At 38.1% G+C, this 24,841-nt stretch overlaps 1 long non-coding RNA gene across 1 annotated transcript in view; it reads right to left on the reverse strand.

The window, feature by feature from the left end:
• LOC129641426 (uncharacterized) overlaps nucleotides 1-24,841 on the reverse strand; it is a 51,867-nt gene that overhangs the window by 4,819 nt on the left and 22,207 nt on the right. Inside the window, exons 2-4 of the long non-coding RNA XR_008709323.1 lie at nucleotides 20,367-20,454; nucleotides 19,999-20,094; nucleotides 19,363-19,495 (exon numbers count right to left, since the gene is read on the reverse strand). This is a non-coding gene — a long non-coding RNA (uncharacterized LOC129641426). The remainder of the gene's footprint in view (nucleotides 1-19,362; nucleotides 19,496-19,998; nucleotides 20,095-20,366; nucleotides 20,455-24,841) is intronic.

Below are 24,841 nucleotides of genomic sequence, written 5' to 3' on the forward strand. Positions count from 1 at the left end.
ATTTATTGCTTGTAGACTTTTGGATCACAGCCATTCTGATTTCCTCAACACTGGAAATTAATTGGGAAATTTCATGTTTAATCATTCAAATTCAGATTTCTCATAAATATTAAAATGGGGTCAACAAGCACGTTTAATAATTGAAACAAGCTTTTAATGTTTTAGATGAAGTAGACATTAAAAACAACAAACTGACTTGATGAATTTATCGGGATCCAAGATTTCATTTTCAGCTTTGTATGTTCAAGATACTATGTTATAAAATTTAACCATAATATCAACATTATTAATTTACACTAAGAAATAAAGCTGTTTGGTACAATTGTTCCATTTTTTCTAATCCATGCAGATTTTCCTATAGGCAAACTAATGATGATGTTACCCAGAGGTATGGTCTCAGAACAAAAGAAATAATTATATGCTCTAAATAATTAATATTGTCTAATTCTGATAATTTGTTGTTTTGATCTCTGCAGTGGGGTTGCCTCTGTAATAGGTAAACACATACCTCAGCCTAAACAAATGGGTACAGTCCTCAGTTAGGACTCTGGCTATAATCTACCAAAATGGTTCATACTTGCTGAATAGCAGCCCAGTGTGCAAGGCAAATAGGACATCTGAGTCCATCAGGATGTTCTAATCTTGAAACAGTGGATGACAAAGTCAGTGTTTCTTATTTTCAAGCTTTTATTCCTGATCACTACAGTCTCTTTTCTTAGACACACATTGAATACTACTTTTCTGTTCCTTTGGGGGAAAAGAAGAAAATTGATTATACTCCTCAAGTCATGGTTAATTATGGCCATGTTTATTTTGTGATATTTATTATTTTCCTTTACTAGGAACCATGCCCAACCCCATTTTCTTATCCCTTCGGTAGGTACCCACTTTGTATCTGCTGTGTAAGTCTTTCCAATCCACCTTTCATATCATACTTTAATTTTTGAAAAACATAAGGTGTGATTTTCTGTCAGTTTAATACATTTAGATTTAATGCTGTAAAATAAAAGTTATAATTGCATTATCTTTCTTACCATTTCCCCACAATATTAGGTTCTCAATGACCATCAATGTTAGGAATTCTAGTTCATGACTTCTGACTGTGGGAATAATAGTTCCACTGTATGTGTATATTGTTATTTAGCCATTCTACTGGTGATACTCCAGAGGTTGTGTCCACCTTTGCTACTACAAGAAATATCTTGTTAATATTTTGGTGCACTCAACATCTTGATGGATATTTTTGGTCCAAGAATAAAATGACCAAATTAAAAGATATATGAACTTTACATTTACATTGGGTTTCCAATATTTTCCTTACTTATTTCAGGAGTTCCTTGTATTTGCTCAATATTAAATTCTTGTCAGTTATAAAAAATACAAATATTTTTTCCAGTCTATTTATTACTTTGTCTAAGATGTCCTTTATTGAAGAACAGTTTCAATTTTGATGTAATATAATGTATATATTTAATTTTCCTCTTATGACTTGAACTTTTAGTTAAGACCTTGACATCTTAGGAATAAGTGAAATAAAATGGATGGGAATGGAACAATTTAATTCAGATGGCCATTATATCTACTACTGTGGGCAAGATCCCTTAGAAGAAATGGAGCAGCCCTCATAGTCAACAAAAGAGTCCAAAATACAGTACTTGGATGCAATCTCAAAAACAGCAGAATCTCAATTCACTTCCAAAGCAAGCTATTCAATATCACAGTAATCCAAGTCTAAGGCCCAATCACTGGTGCTGAAGAAGCTAAAGTTGACAGGTTCTATGAAGATCTACAAGCCCTTCCAGAACTAAGACCAAAAAAGATATCCGTTTCATCAAAGGGGATTGGAATGCAAAAGTAAGGAGTAAAGAGACTAGATTAACAGACAAGTTTGACCTTGGAGTACAAAATGAAGCAGGGCAGAGGCTAACAGAGTTTTGTCAAGAAAGCACACTGCTCATAGCAAACTACCCTTTCCAACAACACAAGAGATGACTGTACACACGGACATCACGGATGGTCAATACTGAAATCAGATTCATCGTGTTCTTTGCAGCCAAAAAGGAAGAAGCTCGATATAGTCAGTGAAAACAAAACCAGGAGCTGACTGTGGCTCAGACCATGAACTCCTTATTTCAAAATTCAGGCTTAAATAGAAGGAAGTAGGGAAAATCACCAGGCCATTCAGGTATGACCTAAATCAAATTCATTATGATTATACAGTGAAGGTGACAAATAGATTCAAGGGATTAGATTTAATTGACAGAATGCCCGAAGAACTATGGATGGAGGTCATAATATTGTACAGGAGGCAGTGACCAAAACCATCCCAAAGAAAAAGAAATACAAGAAGCCTAAGCAGTTGGTTGAGGCAGCCTTACGAATAGCTGAGGAAAGAAGAGAGGTGAAAGGCAAGGGAGAAAGGGAAAGATATACCCAACTGAATGTAGAGTTCCAGAGAATAGCAAGGAGAGATAAAAAGCGTCCTAAATGAACTGTGTGGGCTACTGATCACAAAGAGGGCTAAGCCTGCCCACCGCCATCAGGGAGAGCATGAAGGGAACCAGCTGGCTGTGAGGCAGTGCAATACAGGGAAATAGCAACATCCCAGGCAGATGTGATCTCTGGAAACACAGCCAGGGCTGGTCTCAACAGACCACATTGTTGGAGGCAGAAAGAGAATGTGCCAGGCTTAATATGAAGTTTGCTCCTTGTTTGATTATTTCAGGATAAAATAAAACCAACAAATAATTATGTATTCAATCCATAATTGAAGTAAGCTACAACTATTTCTGGCTTTTATTCAATGAGACAGAAAAAATTCATGAACACTATTCCCTGATAGCAATTTCTTAAGTACCTTGAAATACATGATGAATGGACATCTCAACCTTAGACTCTGATTCAAAAATCAGAATTCAGTTACCTTTTCCTAGGTTCCTTTTGCAATCCTTTCATTATTTTTCTTCCCATCTTCAGGTCTCACAAATCTACATTTTAATTACACAGGACAAAATACCATATACATAGCAGTAAATCTGACAGGATAAGAACAGGGGCTCAATAAAACACAAGAATTCTGCACATTAAATGGGAATCACATGAACTGATGGGTTATGAAATTGACTTGCAACTAAAGATATTGGTTCAAATTACACTGGCATTTTCAACAGAGCAAAGCTGTCAATAAAGAAGTTCTAAAGCTATGTACTGTCAATAAAGAAGTTCTAAAGCTATGTACTGCATCCAGAAAGGGAAACTAATCTTTTTTTTTTTTTTTTAATGGGAACACGGTGAGAGGTCTAAAAAAGAAACATTTTTGCTTGTGTAAAGTCCTCGTCAGGCTCAGCAGGTTTGTCAGTTGGATTTGCATGTGAGAAGAGCTCTTTCCAAATGTGCAGGCTTCATTGCCATCTGCAAGACAGGACTTTGTAATCCTTCCATTGGCTTAAATTCAGAAATGTCTTCCTCCATAGAGTGTTCACTTACCCATCTTGATCTCTTTTCCTTGCCTTTTTTTTTTTTTTTTTTTTTTTAATTCAAGGCACTAGGAAGCCCAAGCAAGTAAAGCTTCCTTGAAATGTTTAGGCTGGGAGACAGGGTTTTCAGATGGTTCTTATTTTTTGCTTCATGGAAATGGAAAATTGCACATAGCTTTTCTGTACTTAAGGCTGAGAAATTACTTATACATGAGAAAGAAAAATAAGGGAGGGGAACCCGAGTAATTAGTCTGTTTCTATTGTGTTTAGAATTAAGATATGGGCTCTGTTAAATATTTGGAGATATGTTCTTAGCCATTAAACTCTCAGCACTGCATTTCTGGTATATGAAAGTGGCTTGACAAAGACAAAAATTAGAAAGACAGACTCTCTCAGCTTGCTATGTGTCATATTATACATTAATTTAAAATTTTTATTTTGGTACCTGAATATGGTTTGGAAATTTCTGTAACGTTACAGGCTCATACTAAATACACATACACACAAACATGCAAGGAGTAATCACATGACCCATCTCTTATCCCTTAGGGCTACTTCTTAGGGAGAAGGGTTGATCAACATTTTTGGATACTGCTTCTAGCATTTACATCCATGTTGTATGTTTATTGGCTATTTCTTGATTTTTTTTCAACTTAAATGATGGCTTCCTACTCTGGAAGATGAAGATTTAGTTCTTCTTTATATACTGCTCCTATGCACTTCAATTTCTCATCCTTTCAACACATTTGGTTAAATCAGCATTAGGTTTAGATTGCTAGAACCATGTACCTGTTGTCCACAGAGGCATTTGGTATACTGCCATTACATTTTTTCTTGTGTAACTTTTCATTTCTCTTGAAGTTAACAATGGATTTTTTTTTCATTTGCTTAGTTTTCTAGGTACTATCTAGAAGGTGAGGGAAAGCCTTGAACCTCCTGGTGTTTCTAGGGCATGGGTTTTGGTAGGATCCAAAGCAGCTTCATTTCTGAGATCCACTGAGAGTAACTCTCCAGCTGGCACATGGGTAAGGTCAATGGGGAAATTGGTCCTAGGAGACAGGATTCACAGGCAGCATATGGCTGCAAAGTCTTGAGATCTTATTGGGAGGCAGAAAGGGATAAAAAAAGGCTGCAGAGAAAGAAGGGCAGTAAATTGCTTGGAGAAGTTGTGTGTTAAAAATTAGAGAAGCTCTACTTATAAACAAGCACCAGTGGTTACATGAGAAATAATTTACACCAAATTCTTGCCTGGGCTACTAAGTTCATTTTCTAAGGGAAAATGGAAATTAAGACTTTTTAAATATGTGGGATCAAGGGGCAAAAAGAAGGCTTACGGATACTCAAATGTCTCAAATGCTCTGAGAGATAAAGCAGTGCATATAGACGGATTTTACCCCCAGGATGGAGCAAGCATATTATGACAATTAACCTCTCAGTGGAAGGTTTCTTAGAAATGAGTTTCAACTTACAGATCATGAGCTTCAGACTACTGTTCACGGACAGAATGGCATCCCTATCTAGGATGTCCTGAAGGCTAGACATTTCTCCCTTTATCTCTTATACTTCCTGTCTACTATTCTTTCCAAGATAATACTGACACTTCTGTAGGTATGCATAGCCTTAAATTCTGGAATATATATATATATATATTTCCCCTAGGAATATACCCACAGGGGCCAAAGATTTGTTTCACAGGTCTTATGGGTATGAAGACAGTGATATGATAGACTGTATACCCTATTGAGTGTGACTGGAAAAGAGATACACACAAATTTTAAAGTTGAAATAGCAACAGTTTGGGAGTTGCCAGTGGAAGACAGGACAGGATGCACCAAGTTGCTGAAGAAACCCAGATTAAGTAAGTATCCTCTGAGCTGGGCTAAAGAGAAAACTGATTTTGAACTTAAATTTTTTTTAGTGCATGAGAAGAATATTCCATTTAGGAATTTAATCTCTCTGGCAACCTCATATTTAGACAATCTATGTTATTAATGTTTAGGGCATTGTATTATTTGGGGTATTATTTATATTGTCACGTGCTTCCCTGGTAGAGACTCAGGTTCAATCCCTGGGTCGTGAAGATCCCCTGGAGAAGGAAATGGCAATGGCAACCCACTCCAGTATTCTTGACTGGAGAATCCCATGGGCAGAGGAACCTGGCAGGCTACCGTCCATGGGGTCTCAAAGAGTTGGATACGACTGAGCAACTAACACTTCCACTTTTACTTCAGGATAAAAAAAGTAAAAGAAAAAAAAGTGAAATGTCACTCAGGCATGTCTGACTCTTTGCGACCCCATGGATTGAGGCTGCCAGACTCCTCAGTCCATGGGATTTCCCAGGCAAGAATACTGGAGTGGGTTGCCATTCCCTTTTCCAGAGGATATCCCTGACCCAGGAGTCAAACCTGGGCCCCCTGCTTTGCAGGCAGATTCTTTCCCATCTGAGCATCCAGGATACTTTGCTCTAACTTGAGGAAAATGGCAACACTCTTGTCAAAAAAGGCAGTTGATGTCCCTTGTTCTTCTAGTCCCCTCGATGAAAGAGAAAGGTCCAGCTATTCCAGCTCTCTTTGTTCCAACTTCTTTAGCCTGCAATCGGGTGACTACCCCAGATTAACCCTGCCTATTTTTGATGTCTGCAGTTTGGGGTTAGGGAAAAAATGGCCTACTATTGTGCTAAAATCAATCTTGCCAAAGAACACTGTGCTTTAGGAGAGAAATGAGCAATGTGACTGACCATCAAAAAAGCTGACATCTTGAGTCTCATTAACTATACTGTCTTTGTACCTATACTCTATTAACTATGGGATGGTGAGTCTTGCCATTCCCTCCTTCACAAGGCTTCCCAGCTCACTGAATGACTGTGCAGTAAGTTGAGATATGTGCAGTATATGAGATATGAGCTACCTGTAGCTGCCAACCATGACCACATTGATATGCTCTTTGGTAGGCCAAGCTGACAAGCACATGGCAGAGTGGGTCTCAAGTCTGGACTAGAATTCTCTGGGAGTATTTTAAAAATTATAATGTCCAGTCCTACTCCCCACAGATTTTCTTTAACTGGACTGAGTTGGAGTCTTAGTCTTATGGTTTCATAAAAATCCAAGAGTTTCTAAACATGCAGAGTTGAGACCTAAATCAAATCAGAAGCTGAACAACAAATCCTCTTCCCCTGAAACAGACAGGGAACAGATTTCCCAGTACTGAGAATGCTCCTTTCATTAAGACTTCTGTTTTCTTCTCCCATTCCTTCACTCTAGTGTCTTCAACAGGGGAAGAGCTATCATTAATAATTTATAGACAGTATGTGTTCCAAGAGCCATAACCAGTATAGTTTCAGGTATTTAATACTCACCACAATAGTTATATTTTCATCTCATTGTAGAATCAAAAGCTAAAGGGAGGAGCTTCCCTGGTGGCTCAGTGGTAAAGAATTCTTGCCAGTGCAAGAGACACTGGTTTGAGCCCTGGTCCAGGAAGATCCCACATGCCACAACTATTGAGTCTGTGCTCCAGAGCCCAGGAGCCTCAACTATTGAGCCCACACACTGCAACTACTGAAGCCTGTGTGTCTAGAATCCATGCTCAGCGACAAGAGAAGCCACTGCAATGAGAAGCCTGCATACCACAACTAAGGAGTGGTCCCTGCTTGCTGCAACTAGGAAAAAACCCTGTGCAGCTACGAGAACCCAGTGTAGCCAAAAATAAATAAATAAAATTATTTTTTAAAAAAGCTAAAGGTGGAATAACTTTTCTGAAACCACACTTCATAAGTGAAAAAATAAGATCAGAACATGCATCAGTTTGAATTACTCCATTATTTATTGCAAACTTATGTAGTAAATAGTTTTTAAAGTTTATATTTTTGGGTGGTTGTATCTTTATTTAACGGAGAAAGCAAAGGCTCCCCAGTCCAGTATTCTTGCCTGAAAAATCCCATGAACGGAAGAGCCTGGTAGGCTGCAGTCCATGGGGTCACTGAGGGTCGGACACGACTGAGCGACTTCACTTTCACTTTTCACTTTCATGCATTGGAGAAAGAAATGGCAACCCACTCCAGTGTTCTTGCCTGTAAATTAAGCTTATTTGCAACTGTTTTAGGAGAGAGAAATAGAATAAAAATGCCTTTGCTCTACTATTACAGTTGTAAGTCAAGGGTGCGATTTCACCATGATTATTATCTCTAATTCCCCAAATGCCAGAGGTGGTATAATTTAGTAGTTAAAAGGGCATGGGTTTTGGAGTATGACTGCATCAGTTCAAATCTCAGCTCTGCCTATCTCTGTAACCTGAGAAGTCTACTTAATGCCTTTTGACTTCAATTTTCCCATCTGAAAAGTGGGGATAATTTTTTTTTCCTGCTTTGTTCTGAGGCTTACATATGCTAGTTTAATTGTTGAGAACAACGACATAATTAATCAAAAGCAGGCTATTAATATTATCTTGGTGTTGATGAGTAGCATTTGATCTAGTGAAAGTACTCTGTTGCTACAATAGTTCTTCACTAACATACTTTTCATCAGAGAAGAAGATACTTTAAGATAGGTTGATTTGAGATCCCCATTAAAAGGATTTGTTCACCAAAAGACTTACAAGGAATTTTGACTTTCTTGAGCATTTGCTTTATGTCTGGCACTGTATGAAGCATTAATATCATTTTGTTTATTCCCTACAATTGTAAGATACATTATTTCCTAATTGTGTACTGGAGAAAATATTTTTGCACAGTGCACTATTTAAAAGACTTAGAGAATAACCCTGTGTACGAGACAGCAAAAGAGACACTGATGTATAGAACAGTCTTATGGATTCTGTGAGAGAGGGAGAGGGTGGGAAGATTTGGGAGAATGGCATTGAAACATGTAAAATATCATGTATGAAACGAGTTGCCAGTCCAGGTTTGATGCACGATACTGGATGCTTGGGGCTGGTGCACTGGGACGACCCAGAGGGATGGAATGGGGAGGGAGGAGGGAGGAGGGTTCAGGATGGGGAACACATGTATACCTGTGGCGGATTCATTTTGATATTTGGCAAAACTAATACAATTATGTAAAGTTTAAAAATAAAATAAAATTAAAAAAATAAATAAAAGACTTAGAGAAGAATCAGTTATGTATTTTCTTTCTTGTGTATTTCACATTTGTTTAACCACTAATGTTAATAGTTGTATTATTGGAGTATTGGCTTTAGGTGTTATAATATTGGTTTTAGGTATTGTACAGTAAGGTTTTCTTACTAATCCATCAATGTTCCCATTTTTGCCTCATCCCATTCCTCATTTTTAACCCTTCAGGAAACAGCTGTAATAGCCTAGTAGTCTAAATAAAGTTTCCTAGGCTTAGTGTGTTGCAAGCTACCCAAATATTTTTTCTTGAGGGTAGTATGCAAACCAAACCTATTTTGACTGCAGGTGTTAAAACTTGTGGGTCTTGGCAGATTTAACAAATTCTTGATGCTGACAGAATAAGCAAAATGCTTAGGACTCTACCCCTTGGGTAGGATTGTGGCTTGGGAAACTCAAAACCTGTAAAGATGGCTGCGTGCCAGCCCTTTGAGGTAGAGGCTTTGAATGTTTCTATAGAACCTCTGTTGGCCAGTTTCATGACTCCAGTGGCTGCCTGCAAAATAAATAAATGAGGGGCTGATGTGCTGTACAAGTTACAAGTACTGTAACTTGCTTGTTGTGCTGGTTTAGAAAGCAAAGGTATCTGTTCAAAACTTGTCACATCGAAAGCTGTGAATTCCTTTTGAGTCTGGACTTTTGTGAGACAGAATAATTTAAATTTATCTTGACAAGTGTACAATGTACAATGTGATTTATAAAATTATTCTTCTTATCTGCTTTGCTGCAACAATGTCATTACCTGTGTTCTTAGCTATTATTAATAATTTATAATCAATTTTCATATTTTTTGTCACCCTTTTCAAGATTCAGTTCAGTTCAGTCACTCAGTTGTGGCTGACTCTTTGCAACCCCATGGACTGTAGCATGCCAGGCCTCCCTATCCATCACCAACTCTCGGAGTTTACTCAAACTCATATCCATTGAGTTGGTGATGCCATCCAACCATCTCATCCTCTGTTGTCCTCTCCTCCTCCAGCCTTCAATCCTTCCCAGCATCAGGGTCTTTTCAAATGAGTCAGTTCTTTGCATCTGGTGGCCAAAATATTGGAGTTTCAGCTTCAGCATCAGTCCTTCCAATGAACACCTAGGACTGATCTCCTTTAGGATGGACTGGTTGGATCTCCTTGCAGTCCAAGGGACTCTCAAGAGTCTTCTCCAACACCACAGTTCAAAAGCATCAATTCTTCAGTGCTCAGCTTTGTTTATAGTCCAACTCTCACATCCATACATGACTACTGGAAAAACCATAGCCTTGACTAGACTTACCTTTGTTGGCAAAGTAATGTCTCTGCTTTTTAATATGCTGTCTAGGTTGGTCATACCTTTTCCTCCAAGGAGCAAGCATCTTTTAATTTCATAGGTGCAGTTACCTTCTGCAGTGATCTTGAAGCCCCCCAAAATAAATTCTGCCACTGCTTCTACTGTTTCCCCATCTATTTGCCATGAAGTGATGGGACTGGATGCCATGATCTTCGTTTTCTGAATGTTGAGTTTTAAGCCAGCTTTTTCACTCTTCTCTTTCACTTTCATCAAGAGGTTCTTTAGTTCTTCTTCACTTTCTGCCATAAGGGTGGTGTCATCTGCATATCTGAGGTTATTGACCTTTCTCCCGGCAATCTTGATTCCAGCTTGTGCTTCTTCCAGCCCAGTGTTTCTTATGATGTACTCTGCATATAAGTTAAACAAGCAGGGTGACTATATACAGCCTTGATGTACTTACTCCTTTTCCTATTTGGAACCAGATTTTCAAGATTACATGGTAATTATAGAAATATGAAACCATTCAAGTATGCTGAGTGTCTCTAATTTGTACATTTATAACATCACTGAGCAGGCAAAAATATCTGACCAACATGAGTTTAAGTTTAGATAACAAGATAATACATAAAATATGGACAACATACAGGACAGTATGCAAGTATTCAATGTCACAAATTTCAAAGACAAGACATATGATCAGATAAGGTTTCATAGAAAAGGAATGGCTTGACAGAAAAACCCTAAAGAATGTTTCATGTACTTGGCAAGATTTTTGTTATATGGTAATGACTGGGAAATAGATGGGGAAACAGTGGAAACAGTGTCAGACTTTATTTTTCTGGGCTCCAAAATCACTGCAGATGGTGTCTGCAGCCATGAAATTAAAAGACCCTTACTCCTTGGAAGGAAAGTTATGTCCAACCTAGATAGCATATTCAAAGGCAGAGACATCACTTTGCCAACCAAGGTCTGTCTAGTCAAGGCTATGGTTTTTCCTGTGGTCATGTATGGATGTGAGAGTTGGACTGTGAACAAGGCTGAGCGCCGAAGAACTGATGCTTTTGAACTGTGGTGTTGGAGAAGACTCTTGAGAGTCCCTTGGACTGCAAAGAGATCCAACCAGTCCATTCTGAAGGAGATCAGCCCTGGGATTTCTTTGGAAGGAATGATGCTAAAGCTGAAACTCCAGTACTTTGGCCACCTCATGTGAAGAGTTGACTCATTGGAAAAGACTCTGAGGCTGGGAGGGATTGGGGGCAGGAGGAGAAGGGGACGACAGAGGATGAGATGGCTGGATGGCATCACTGACTCGACGGACATGAGTCTGGGTGAGCTCCGGGAGTTGGTGATGGACAGGGAGGCCTGGCATGCTGCAATTCATGGGGTCGCAAAGAGTTGGACACGACTGAGCGACTGAACTGAACTGAATGACTTGAATTATGGTATTGCCACAGGAATAAGTTAGGAATGATCACTAATGATAAATTATCAATAGATACATCCGCTGGAGGAAAGATTTGTGTTCAATTAAGATCCTTTTTGAGAAAAACACACTTATCTAAAAAAAAAAAAAAACATTAATTGTAAAAGATACATGCATCCTAATGTTCATAGCAGCATCATTTACAACTGCCAAGTTATGGAAGCAACTTAAGTGTCCATCAGCAGATGAAAGGATAAAGAATATGTGGCCCATATATACAATGGAATGCTACTCAATCATAATAAAAATGAATTTTGCCGTTTGCAGCAACATGGATGGACTTGGAGGCCATTATGCTAAGCGAAATAACTCACACAAAGATGAATACCGTATGATATCACTTGTATGTAGAATAAAAAAAAAAAAACCAACTAGTGAATATAACAAAAAAGAGACAGATTCTTGGATGGATATAGAGAACAAGATAATGGTTATCAGTGCAGAGAGGGAAAGGGGGAGAGACAATGTAGGGTTAGGAGAACAAGAGGTACAAACAATTAAGTATAAAATAAGCTATGAGGATATGTTGTATAACAAGGAATTATAGACAATATTTTATAAATTTTAAATTTTATAAATTATAAATTTTAAAAAGCCTTTAAAATTTGTGAATCACTTTAAAAAAGGCTTCCCTGGTGGCTTAGATGGTAAAGAATCCACCTGCAATGCAGGAGACCTGGGTTTGATCCATTGGTTGGGAAGATCCCCTGGAGGAGGGCATGGCAACCCATTCCACTATTCTTGCCTGGAGAATCCCCATGGACAAAGGAGCCTGGTGGGCTACAGTACATGAGGTTGCAAAGAGTCGGACATGACTGAGTGACTAAGCACAGCACAGTATTTAAAAAAAGACACATTTATACATTTACTTTCCTTTTTGATGAAATTCTATTCACTAATACAGAAGTCATGTTGAAGTTGCTCCTTTTATGTATTTTAAGAGCATATCTCTTATTTTAACTTGTTCACTGAATGTTTGTAGTGCTAATTAGTACTGATCTCTGAGATCATTCTTTTCTAGTAATGATAGAAGGCAGAAGGCTGAAGACTACATTTTCACTAGTTGCTGTTTATCATCAACCTACTTTTTTGTGTTTGTCACATTAATGATGCTCTGTGTGTGTGTGTGTGTGTGTATGTGTGTGTGTGTATTAGTTGCTCAGTTGACTCTTTGCAACCCCCTGGACTGTAGCCTGCCAAGCTTCTTTATCCATGGATTTCTCTAGGCAAGAATATTAGAGTGGGTGGCCATTCCCTTCTCCAGTGGATCTTCCTGACCCAGGGATTGAATCAGGGTCTCCTGCTTTGCAGGCAGATTCTGCTGGAGAACTTATTTTCAATCCCACATAGGGATTCCTTCAGTTCCCTTTGCTGATAAAGTTCTCTTGTAGAAAGTCATATTGGCATCTCTTTTTGTTTATTTTTTAGTTTTTTAAAGAATTTAAGAAACATGGATTTAATCTTTCAAAAATAACATATTCATAATGACCTTTTATTGATGCCATGTCAATGATATTCTAGTAATAGTAATGATTTATGGTAAATAGTTTACAACAAATTTTGTAGTTTAACAAGTAAGAAATTAAGTTGAATTAGATGTAGACTCATAGACATAGAAAATAAACTCATGGTTACCAAAAGGGAACGCAGGGAAGGGATAAACCAGGAATTTGAGGTTAACACATGCACATTACCATATACAAAATAGATAACTAGCAAGGACCTGCTATATAGCACAATGATCGTTTGTTTTAGCTCTTCCTACTACTGAGTGGAGGAGGATGGATATATGGGTATAAGAAGTACTGAAATGATTCTCAGATTTCTGAGAATGGGCTATACTTCCTCTCTCCTCAAAGTAACAGAACAGAGATTTGATTCAGTTCAGCATTTCTATGACACTGTGGTTTAGATTATGAATTATGGAAGCAAATTGCCTGAGTTTGAATCCTGGCTCCACTATTTTCTAGCACTGATAACTTGGTCAAAATATATAGTTTCTCAGTCCATCTGTACTTTTATCTGTAAAATGGAGATAACAATAAATAAATATCTACCATTTTGGATTGTTCTGAGATTTAAATAATTAATACATGCATTTTTAAAAGTGCTAGGCACAAAGAACACAAACTGTTATATAATTATGGTAAAACATTTCCTATTTTATTTACCACTGAATATCTTTTTTTAGCACTGAAAATACCATACAGGCTTTAAAAAAACCTACTTGGTGATTCAGTCAGTAAAGAATATACCTGAAATGCAGGAACTTGTGTTCAATCCCTGAGTCGGGAAGATCTTTTGGAGAAGGGAATGGCAACCCACTCCATGATTCTTGCCTGGAGAATTCCATGGACAGAGGAGCCTGGTGGGCTGCTGTCCACAGGGTCACAAAGCGATTAACATTCTCACTTTATACTTTTTATCTTTAACTATCATCTAAAATGTGTATTCTACTGGATACAAAGTCTTGCTCTGCTAGAAGACTCTCAGTATTCTACCTTGATTTTCCAGGGAGGGAAAAGGAAAAACAAAGAAGGATTTTCTACTTGCTCCCTAATCCTCCTTCATTGCCTCCCAACCCCAAACCTGCCACACACTCAGACATATTGGCACTGATTTATCTTTAGGAGAATATAATAAGAAAACATGAATAAGGACTTTTAGTCTTCCACTTTTGAACTTTTGGACACAACTTGATACAAGTTTGGCATATGTTAGCCATATGTTTAAATGTCAGCCAAGTACTCAGATGTCTAATATTTGAACATAAACTGCAAAGTGTAGAATTGCAGTAGAAAACTCCCTTTTTGTTCAGAGCTAGATTTACACAGTGGAGTTTCATGTTGCATGATTCGAAGGGCACCAAACAGCCTTTTTCCTCTGTCCCAAGAATATCCTCTTCCCCCATTTTGTTCTCAAAGTCTCTTCCTTTACTAATTATCTTTGGGAAAAATGACAAAGACTTGCATGCTAAAGCAAGTTGGATTATTTTCTGTCCAGGGAGTACTAGGAAGCATGGAAACAGCCAATGTATAGGAACACTTCAGTTGAGTAAGAAGAAAGATGGGGAAAAAAAGAAATATGGCTCTAAATTAAATCTTTGCTCATATTATTTTCTTGCTTAAAGGGTTTCTGTTTTCACTTATATAGAATTCTTTGAAGGCAGATTGGTTCAATATAAGTCCCCCTATGTTATCGGGCAAGACATAGTTACCTTTTAAAAAATGAAACCACCAAGACTGCTAAGAACTGAACAATATTAGCTAGATCCAAGGACTATGCCAATATAAACAAAGACAGGGACATTTCCCTTTGACAAATGATCTAACACAATGTTTGTGATATTGAATGAAAAATATATTCACTTAATGGAAAACAAGGGTAGAGTATCCACTCTTTAAGCATAAATTATCCCTTTGTTTCTTCAAAAGGGTTGCTGCTTATTTCTCTCTCTTGTTGCCGAATAAGTGCTAGTATAGAAGGAAATTCACAAAGTATCTGCAAGCCCCTTGAGCTGTTCAGTTGCTAAGTCGTGTCCAACTTTTTGTGACCCTATGGACCACAGCACACCAGGCTTCCTTCACCACCCCCCGGAGTTTGCTCAAACTCATGTCCAGTGAGTCAGTGATGCCATCCAACCATCTCACCCTCTGTCACCACACCCCCCTCCCCTTTGCCTCCTAGGAGGGTCTTTGCCCAGCATCAGGGTCTTTGCCAATGAGTTGGCTTTTCACAGCAGGTGGCCCAAGTATTGGAACTTCTGCAGTCCTTCTAATGAATATTCTGGGTTGATTTCCTTTAGGATTGACTGGCCACCACTGAGTTTTTCAAATTTCCTGGCATATTGAGTGCCACACTTTCTTTCCTTCCAAGGAGCAAGCCTCTTTTAATTTCACGGCTGCAGGCACCATTTGCAGTCATATGAGAAAAAATTTTAATGGATAAAGATAGGGCTGATCTATTCAAATTTTGATTTTACCTCCATTTCCTTATTTGGAGTCTGTCCTTTTGACACTGTGTGTCAAGACTTCTACTTCACGGATTTAAATTCTTGATCTTTAGACTTTTGGTATTAAAGGCTCGTAGGTTTGCTATTTCTCTTGGCAACCAGCTTTAATTACACAAATAAGAGTACTTTCTGTGATCATAAACTAGAAGGGCTATTTGTAGTTTACCTTTTAAAATATTCCCTCTCATCTAAGATCTCTCATGTTCTTTCATGTTATAAAAAAAGCAGAAATTACTCCTTGCTACACAGTATTTCAAGTCCAGAGTGTATCTTTCTTTTCCCCCAGGAGGTAGTTTCCCTTACTTTACTTTGTAGTGAATCACAGTATTTGTACACTGTCTCATCACATAAATCATTTTCATATTCTCATCTGAACTTTATAATAAGGCTATGAAATAGTAGAATTGCTTAGTGAACCCTTGGATTTTAATAAGTCCTTAAACAATGACTGAAGGAAATGTAGATTTTAATGTTGTTGTTGTTGTTCAGTCGCCCAGTCATGTCCGACTCTTGTGGCCCCATGGACTGCAGCAGCCCAGGCCTCTCTGTCCCTCACCGTCTCTCAAAGTTTGCCCAAGTTCATCATGTCCATTGCATCAGTGAATGCCATCCAACCATCTCATCCTTGACGCAGATATTAATGACTTATTTTTTAAAGTAAGTATCTGAAGTATGCATAGTGAAAATGATTTTCTAAGGTCACTAGGTAGAATTTGAACTCATGTTCAGCTTTTTTAGATCACAGGGCAAGTTTCTTTCTATAGTTTATGGCTTTAGTTTTTGTAATTTTTGTTTAAGGTAAAATTTAGAGTGAAATGTTCAGATACTAAGTGCACAATTTGAGTTTTGAGAAACACATTCACCTGTAAAGCCAACACATCAGGCAAGATATTGAATATTTCTATTTCTGCAACATTTCCTGGGGACATTTTCTGTAACTCCCAGGCCAGGTAATCACTGTTGTGGCTTTTTTTAACCACCATAGCTCAGTATTGCCTGATCTAAACCTTCTGATACATGGAATCTTATAGTAAATACTCTTGTGTATTTTGCTTCTTTCACTCAGCATAAATTTAAGATTTACCCACATTTTGCATGCATAAGAACTTCATTTTTTATATTGCTAAGCAATAGTCCATCACATGAATGTACCACACTTTCTTCATCTGTTTTCTTGCCAATGAATCAAACTGCTATAAACATTTGTGTACCAGTTTCTTTACGGATATAAATTTTCATGTATTTTTTTTTCTTTTTTGGAAATTGCTGGGTTTACATGCTAGATGACAGGACATATAAGAAACTGCCAAATTTTCCCCAAAGTGGTTGTACTATTTCATATTCCCACCAAAAATGTATGAATATTTCAGGTGTTTCACATCCTTGTTGACATTTAGTATTGTCAGTATTTTAAATTGTAACCATTGTGGTGAGTTGTGTTGCAGTTTGCATTCTCTTGGTTAACTTGCAGAGCTTTTTTTCACATGCTAATATGCCATTTGTGAATCTTAGTGCAGTGTCAAAACTTTTCCTTCATTTTTAAATAAGATTGTCTTTCTGTCATTGAGTTGTCGGCATTCTTTCTGTATTCTGTATTCAGATCTTTTGCTAGATATATTGTGAATATATTCTCTGCATTGGTGGCTTATCTGTTCATTTTCTAATGCAGTCTTGACTGACAGAATTGTAAGACTTTTTCTTTTGTTGCTGCTGCTTTCTGCACTCTAAGAAACATTTGCCTTACCCCAGACTGCAAAGATATGTTTTCTTCTAGATGTTTTATGGACTTAGATTTACATTTTGGTCTATAACTTTAACATTTATATTATGCCCATTTTGTGTTAATTTTTCAGTATGGTGTAAGGTAAGTGTTGAGGTTTTCTTGCCTTTTTCCATGTGGATAGCCAGTTGTTTCAGCAATTTTCATTGAAAAGATGTTTATTATCTTACTGAATACTTTTGTCTTCTTTCAAGTCGATTGTGTAAATAGGTTTACGTCTGTACTATCTCTTCTGTTTGATCGTTATGCCAGTACAATATCTTAATTACTCTACCTTAAAGTGCCTTCCAATCATTTTGTCAAAATCTCTTTGACTAATATAGTCTCTTTGCATTTCCATTTGAATTTTAGAAATAGATTTGATAATTTTGATAAAAATCCTTCTGGGATTGTAATTAGAGTGTATTCCAATCTATTTTGGAGAGAATTAGTAGCTTAACAGTAATGAGTGTTTCTATCCATGAATTTAATATTCCCTTCATTTACCTAGGTCCTTAATTTCTCAAGGCAATGCTTTATAGTTTTCAGTGTGTAAGTCTTCAGATATTTTGTTAAATTTATTCCTAAATATTTTGTTTAGATGTTATTGTAAGTAGAAGCTTTGAATTTTATTTTGTACCTGTATAGTGCAATGGCAACCCACTCCAGTACTCTTGCCTGGAAAATCCCATGGATGGAGGAGCCTGGTAGGCTGCAGTCCATGGGGCCGCTAGGAGTCAGACACGACTGAGCGACTTCACTTTCATGCATTGGAGAAGGAAATGGCAACCCACTCCAGTGTTCTTGCCTGGAGAGTCCCAGGGACGGGGAGGCCTGGTGGGCTGCCGTCTATGGGGTCGCACAGAGTAGGACACGACTGAAGTGACTTAGCGGCAGCAGCAGCAGGGCAAGTATAGAGTTTCCCTGGTGGCTCAGACAATAAAGAATCCACTTGCCAATGCCGGAGAGCCGGGTTCGGTCCCTGGGTCAGGAAGAGTCCCCTGGAGGAGTGCATGGCAGCCCACTCCAGTATTCCCACCTTGACAGTTCCATGGGCAGAGGAGCTTGGTGGGCTATAGTCCATAGGGTTGCAAAGAGTCAGACATGACTGAGTGACTAACACACACATACACATACACACACGCACACACGGTGCAAGTATGTAGAAACAAATTGTTTGTGCATATTCCCTTGTGTAGAGAACTTGCTAAATTCACTTAGTAGTTGTTTCACAGATTACCTCAGGTACTTTTACATAAAAAATCATATCTGAAAATAGAGACAATTTTACTTTTTAATGCACTTTATATTTTTCTTGCCCTATATAGTTGCACAATATAAGACCATGTAAGGTATTGAATAGAAATGATAAAAGTAGATATCCTCTTTATTCCTAATGTTAATATGAAAAGTGTTCAGTGTTGCACCATTAAGTAAGATACAGGTTTTTTAATATGTACAGTTAATCAGACTGAGAAAATTCTGTGCCATTCCTAATTTGCTGTGAATTTTTAGTAAGCTTGGTGAACAATTTTGTCAAGTCCTTTATGTATCTGACAAGATGACCATGTGACTTTTCCCTTTAACCTGTTATTGTGTTGACATACTGATTTTCAAATGTGAAGCCAACTTTACATTCCTAAAATAAACACCACTTGCCAAATTAATATGCTAAAATTGTTAAGGATTTTTACATATCCTTATTGCATGCCTGCCGTGCAAAAGGCTGGAGTTCAATCCCTGGGTTGGGAAGATCCCCTGGAGAAGAAAATGGCAACTAACTCCAGTATTCTTGCCTGGAAAATCCCATGAACAGAGGAGCTTGGTCCATGGGGGTCACAAAATAGTTGGACAAAACTTAGTGACTAAACAACAACAATATTCCATTGTGTATATACACACACCACATCAAGTCATCTGTTGATGGATATTTAGGTTGTTTCTATGTCTTGGATATTGTAAATAGTGCTGTTATGTACATAGGGGTGCAGGTATCTTTTGGAATTGTAGTTTTATCTGGGTATATGCTCCAGAGTGGGCATGCTGGATCATATGGCAACTCTTAGTTTTTTCAGGAACCTCTATACCCTTTTCCATAATGGCTGTACCAATTTATAAGGGAGTTCCCTTTTCTCCACACCCTCTACAGCATTTATTATTTATAGAATTTTTAATGATGACCATTCTGACCTGTGTGAGGTGGTACCTCACTGTAGTTTTGATTTGCATTTCTCTAATAATTACCAATGATGAGCATCTTTTCATGTGCTTGTTGATCATCTGGATGTCTTCCTTGGGGAAATGTCTACTTAGGTCTTCTGCCCATTTTTTGATTGGATTGTTTCTTTGTTGTTGAGTTACATGGGCTGCCTGTATGCTTTGGAAATGAAGCCCTTGTTAGTTTCATCATTTGCAAATATTTTCTCCCAGATCTAGGCTGTTTTTTTTTTGTTTGTTTGTTTTATTTGTGGTTTCCTTTGCTGTGCATACAGTGGCTCTGGCCTAACTACTGGATGGCTTGTTTAGCTTCTGCCTAAGTCCTGTGAAAACAGACAATGTGTCTCAAATTTACCTGATTCCATAATTTTTGTTTTATAAATAATTTTAATACAATTGCTATAGTCAGGTCACTTGCTTTGCCTCCTTTTCTTAAAATGATTCTTCTTATTCCTCATGTTCCAAAGGCCCATGTGTCTTCTCCCAAGGTTTTTTGGAGCATGAAAAAATTATTTTTTTAGTGTGTCTAATTGGTTTTGTTTTGTAGAATTATCATACTTTATTCTTCAGGGAGAAAAATTTTGACTAAGAAATCTGATATATTTATTTATGGAGTAAACTTGTTTAAAGGAACATTATCTTTGTAGTTTCAAAGTTGATTACCTTTTTCAGGTTGAAGTAGACCAGAGGAAAGTTCCTTCCCAAAGGAATTCTGCCTTTAGGAACCTTATCAGTTGAGTTTTGTAGTTATACCAGGCCCTGATGGAGAAATGAATGCCTTAGGATATAGTGGTTTGTTTTCCTGCCTCAGAAGTCAGATCATACCACACTTGTATCACAGGGACTCACAAAGTTAACAAAGTAAAACAAAAAACTGTTGCTCATATAACTAAAAGCACATTCAAACAAAGATTGTGTGGTGAGGGTTCTAGAACTATTCCTGACTCTAAGCTAAATTTCTATGGGACAATTACAGAACTTTTAAAAATTCAGGTTCATTTACTGTCAACTAAACATAATGTACAAAGTACCTCCTTTATGAAATCTGTTTATTCTTAGTTGTCTTACAGTTTCATTCTCTTTTGCATCACCAAGTTCTTCTTCTTGACTGGAATATTCCTGTGAATATACCGATTTTTAAATATTTAAAAATTTTTTCATCTCTTTTTTGACCTCTTATCTCTACAACCTCTGAAGGAAATAACTCATCTTTCAGTCAGAAAATCTTTATTCTACAAAGCATTCCATGAGAACTTACTTAAAAGAGGAAGGGATGGGGTCTTTGAATGCATAGCATGAATTTTATCATAAATCCTTATCACAAATCCTAATAAACCCTAAATTTGTTCTAAATTGTAGTATTTATTATCCTTCTACTAACCTCATAGCCTCAGAATTCTATGTATTGTTACAGCTTTCCCAGTGGCTCAGTGGTAAAACAATCAACCTGCTAATACAGGAGATGGGCTTTTGATCCCTGGGCTGGGAAGATCCCCTAGAGGAGGAAATGGCAAATCAGTCCTGTATTCTTGCATGGAAAATTCCATGGACAGAGGAGCTTGGTGGGCTACAGTCCATAGGGTCGCAAAGAGTCGGACACAACTTAGCAACTAAACAACAACAACAAGTGGCATTTATCAGTTCTCTCCTTTACAAGTAAGAATACATGAGTCGGACACGACTGAGTGACTGAAATGAACTGAACCGATATATGTATATTCAATTCAGTTCAGTTCAGTTGCTCAGTCGTGTCCAACTCTTTGCCAACCCTCCATGTCCATCACCAACTCCCAAAGCTTACTCAAACTCATGTCCATTGAGTCGGTGATGCCATCTAACCATCTCATTCTCTGTCATCCCCTTCTCCTCCAGCCTTCAATCTTTCCCAGCATCAGGGTCTTCTTCAATGAGTCAGTATTCGCATTAGGTGGCCAAAGTTTTGGAGTTTCAGCTTCAGCATCAGTCCTTCCAATATTCAGGACTGATTTCCTTTAGGATTGATGGGTTTGATCTCCTTGCAGTCCAAGGGACTCACAAGAGTCTTCTCCAACACCACAGCTCAAAAACATCAATTCTTTAGCACTCAGCCTTCTTGATAGTCCAACTCTCACATCCATACATGACTACTGGAAAAACCATAGCTTTGACTAGAAGGACCTTTGTAGGCAAAGTAATGTCTCTGCTTTTTAATATACTGTCTAGACTGATCATAGCTTTTCTTCCAAGGAGCATGTGTCTCTTAATTTCATGGCTGTAGTCACCATCTGCAGTGATTTTGGAGCCCCCAAAAGTAAAGTCTCTCACTGTTTCCACTGTTTCCCCATCTATTTGCCATGAAGTGATGGGACTGGATGCCACGATCTTAGTTTTCAGAATGCTGAGTTTTAAGCCAACTTTTTCACTCTCCTCTTTCACTTTCATCAAGAGGCTCTTTAGTTCTTCTTCACTTTCTGCCATAAGGGTGGTGTCATCTGCATATCTGAGGTTATTGGTATTTCTCCCAGTAATCTTGTTTCCAGCTTCTGCTTCATCCAGCCTGGCATTTTGCATAATGTCCTCTGCATATAGGTTAAATAAGCAGGGTGACAATATACATTCTTGATGTACTTCTTTCCCAATTTGGAACCAGTCTGTTGTTCCATGTGCAGTTCTACCTGTTGCTTCCTGACCTGCAAACAGGTTTCTCAGGAGGCAGGTCAGGTGGTCTGGTATTCCCATCTCTTGAAGAATTTTCCACAGTATGTTATGATCCACACAGTCAAAGGCTTTGGCACAGTTAATAAAGAAGTAGATGTTTTTCTGGAATTCTCTTGCTTTTTTGATAATCCAACAGTTGTTGGCAATTTGTCTACCTTTTCTAAATCCAGCTTGAACATCTGGAAGTTCACGGTTCACATATTCTTGAAGCCTGGCTTGGAGGATTTTGAGCATTACTTTGCTAGCATGTGAGATGAGGGCAATAGTTTGAATATTCTTTGGCATTGCCTTTCTTTGAGATTGGAATGAAAACTGACCTTTTCCAGTCCTGTGGCCACTGCTGAGTTTTTCAAATTTGCTGGCATATTGAGTGCAGCACTTTCACAGCATCATCTTTTAGGATTTGAAATAGCTCAACTGAAATTCCATCACCTCCACTAGCTTTGTTTGTAGTGATACTTCCTAAGGCCCACCTGACTAAACATTCCAGGATGTCTAGCTCTAGGTGAATGGTCATACCATCGTGATTATCTGGGTCATGAAGATCTTTTTTGTATAATTCTTCTGTGTATTCTTGCCACCTCTTCTTAATATCTTCTGCCTCTCTTAGGTCCATACCATTTCTGCCGTTTATTGTGTCTATCTTTGCAAGAAATCTTCCCTTGGTATCTCTAATTTTCTTGAAGAGATCTCTAGTCTTTCCCATTCTATTGTTTTCCTCTATTTCTTTGCATTGATTACCAAGGAAGGCTATCTTATCTCTCCTTGCTATTCTTTGGAACTTTGCATTCAAATGGGTATATCTTTCATTTTCTCCTTTGCCTTTTACTTCTTTTCTCAGCTGTTTGTAAGGCCTCCTCAGACAACCATTTTGCCTTTTTGCATTTCTTTTCCTTGGGGTTGGTCTTGATCCCTGTCTCCTGTACAATGTCATGAACCTCCATCCATAGTTCTTCAGGCACTCTGTCTGTCAGATCTAATCCCTTGAATGTATTTGTTTCTTCCACTGTATAATCGTAAGGGATTTGATTTAGGTCATACCTGAATGGTCTAGTGGTTTTCTCTACTTTCTTCAATTTCAGTCTGAATTTGGCAATAAGGAGTTCATGATCTAAGCCACAGTCAGCTTCCAGTCTTGTTTTTGCTGACTGTATAGAGCTTCTCCATCTTTGGCTGCAAAGAATATTATCAATCTGATTTCGGTATTGACCATCTGGTGATGTCATGTGTAGAGTGTTCTCTTGTGTTGTTGGAAGAGGGTGTTTGCTATGACCAGTGCATTCTCTTGGCAAAACTCTATTAGCCTTTGCCCTGCTTCTTTCTGTACTCCAAGGCCAAATTTGCCTGTTACTTCAAGTGTTTCTTGACTTCCTACTTTTGCATTCCAGTCCCCTATAATGAAAAGGACATCTTTTTTGGGTGTTAGAAGGTCTTGTAGGTCTTCATAGAATCATTCAACTTCAGCTTCTTCAGCATTACTGATCATGGCATAGACTTGGATTACCGTGATATTGAGTGGTTTGCCTTGGAAATGAACAGAGGTCATGCTGTCGTTTTTGAGACTGCATCCAAGTACTGCATTTTGGAGTCTTTTGTTGACTCTGATGGCTACACCATTTCTTTTAAGGGATTCTTGCCTACAGTAGTAGATATAATGGTCATCTGAGTTAAATTCACCCATTCCAGTCTAAAATGTCGACGTTCACTCTTGCCATCTCCTGTTTGACCACTCCCAGTTTGCCTTGAATCATGGACATAACATTGCAGGTTCCTATGCAATATTTCTCTCTACAGCATTGGACTTTGCTTCTATCACCAGGCACATCCACAGCTGGATGTTGTTTTTGCTTTGGCTCCATCTTTTGATTCTTTCTGGAGTTAGTTCTCCACTGATCTCCAGTAGCATACTGGGCACCTACCACCCGGGGAGTTCATCTTTCAATATCCTATCTTTTTGCCTTTTCATGCTGTTCATGGGGTTTCAAGGAAAATTATATATTACCATATACATATATATATGTGTATATACATATGTATTTAATTTATAGATATTTAATTTAAGGGTGTATATAAGTGGCTCAGAGGGTAAAGAATCTGTGTGCAATGTGGGAGACCTGTGTTCGATCCCTGGACTGGGAAGATTCCCTGGAGAAGGGAATAGCTATTCTGGCCTGGAGAATTCGATGGACAGAGAAGACTGGCAGGCTACTGTCTATGGGGTTGCAAAGAATCGGACATGACTGGATCACTTTCAGGTCACATATAAATTGTATATGCATACTGGAAAGAGTTGACTCATTGGTAAAGACCCTGATGCTGGGAGGGATTGAGGGCAGGAGGAGAAGGGGACGACAGAGGATGAGATGGCTGGATGGCATCACCGACTCGATGGACATGAGTTTGAGTAAACTCCGGGAGTCGGTAATGGACAGGGAGGCCTGGCATGCTGTGATTCATGGCGTTGCAAAGAGTCGGACACAACTGAGCGACTGAACTGAACTGAACTGAACTGAATGTAGTAATTGTTTATATGACATTATAATGTGAGAAGTATGATTCTTTCTCTATGTGGCCTATTCGAATGTTCAAATCTATTAATACCTTTCATCATTGTCTTTTCTAAAATCTAATCAAAAGCCTTTGTTTTATAGGTAAGCTCACTGTCCCACAGATTTGCTTCTAGTATCAGCAGATTCAGAAATCTAGCTTGGGATTCATGTTTGAAAATTTTATGCTTTTTTAGTATAATATATGCCTATTTACTGCTTTGAAAAAAATAATCAGAGAGAACAATGGTTAATCAAGTGTG

Source organism: Bubalus kerabau, chromosome 1 (genome assembly GCF_029407905.1).
Source record: "Bubalus kerabau isolate K-KA32 ecotype Philippines breed swamp buffalo chromosome 1, PCC_UOA_SB_1v2, whole genome shotgun sequence".
Classification (NCBI taxonomy): domain Eukaryota; kingdom Metazoa; phylum Chordata; class Mammalia; order Artiodactyla; family Bovidae; genus Bubalus; species Bubalus kerabau.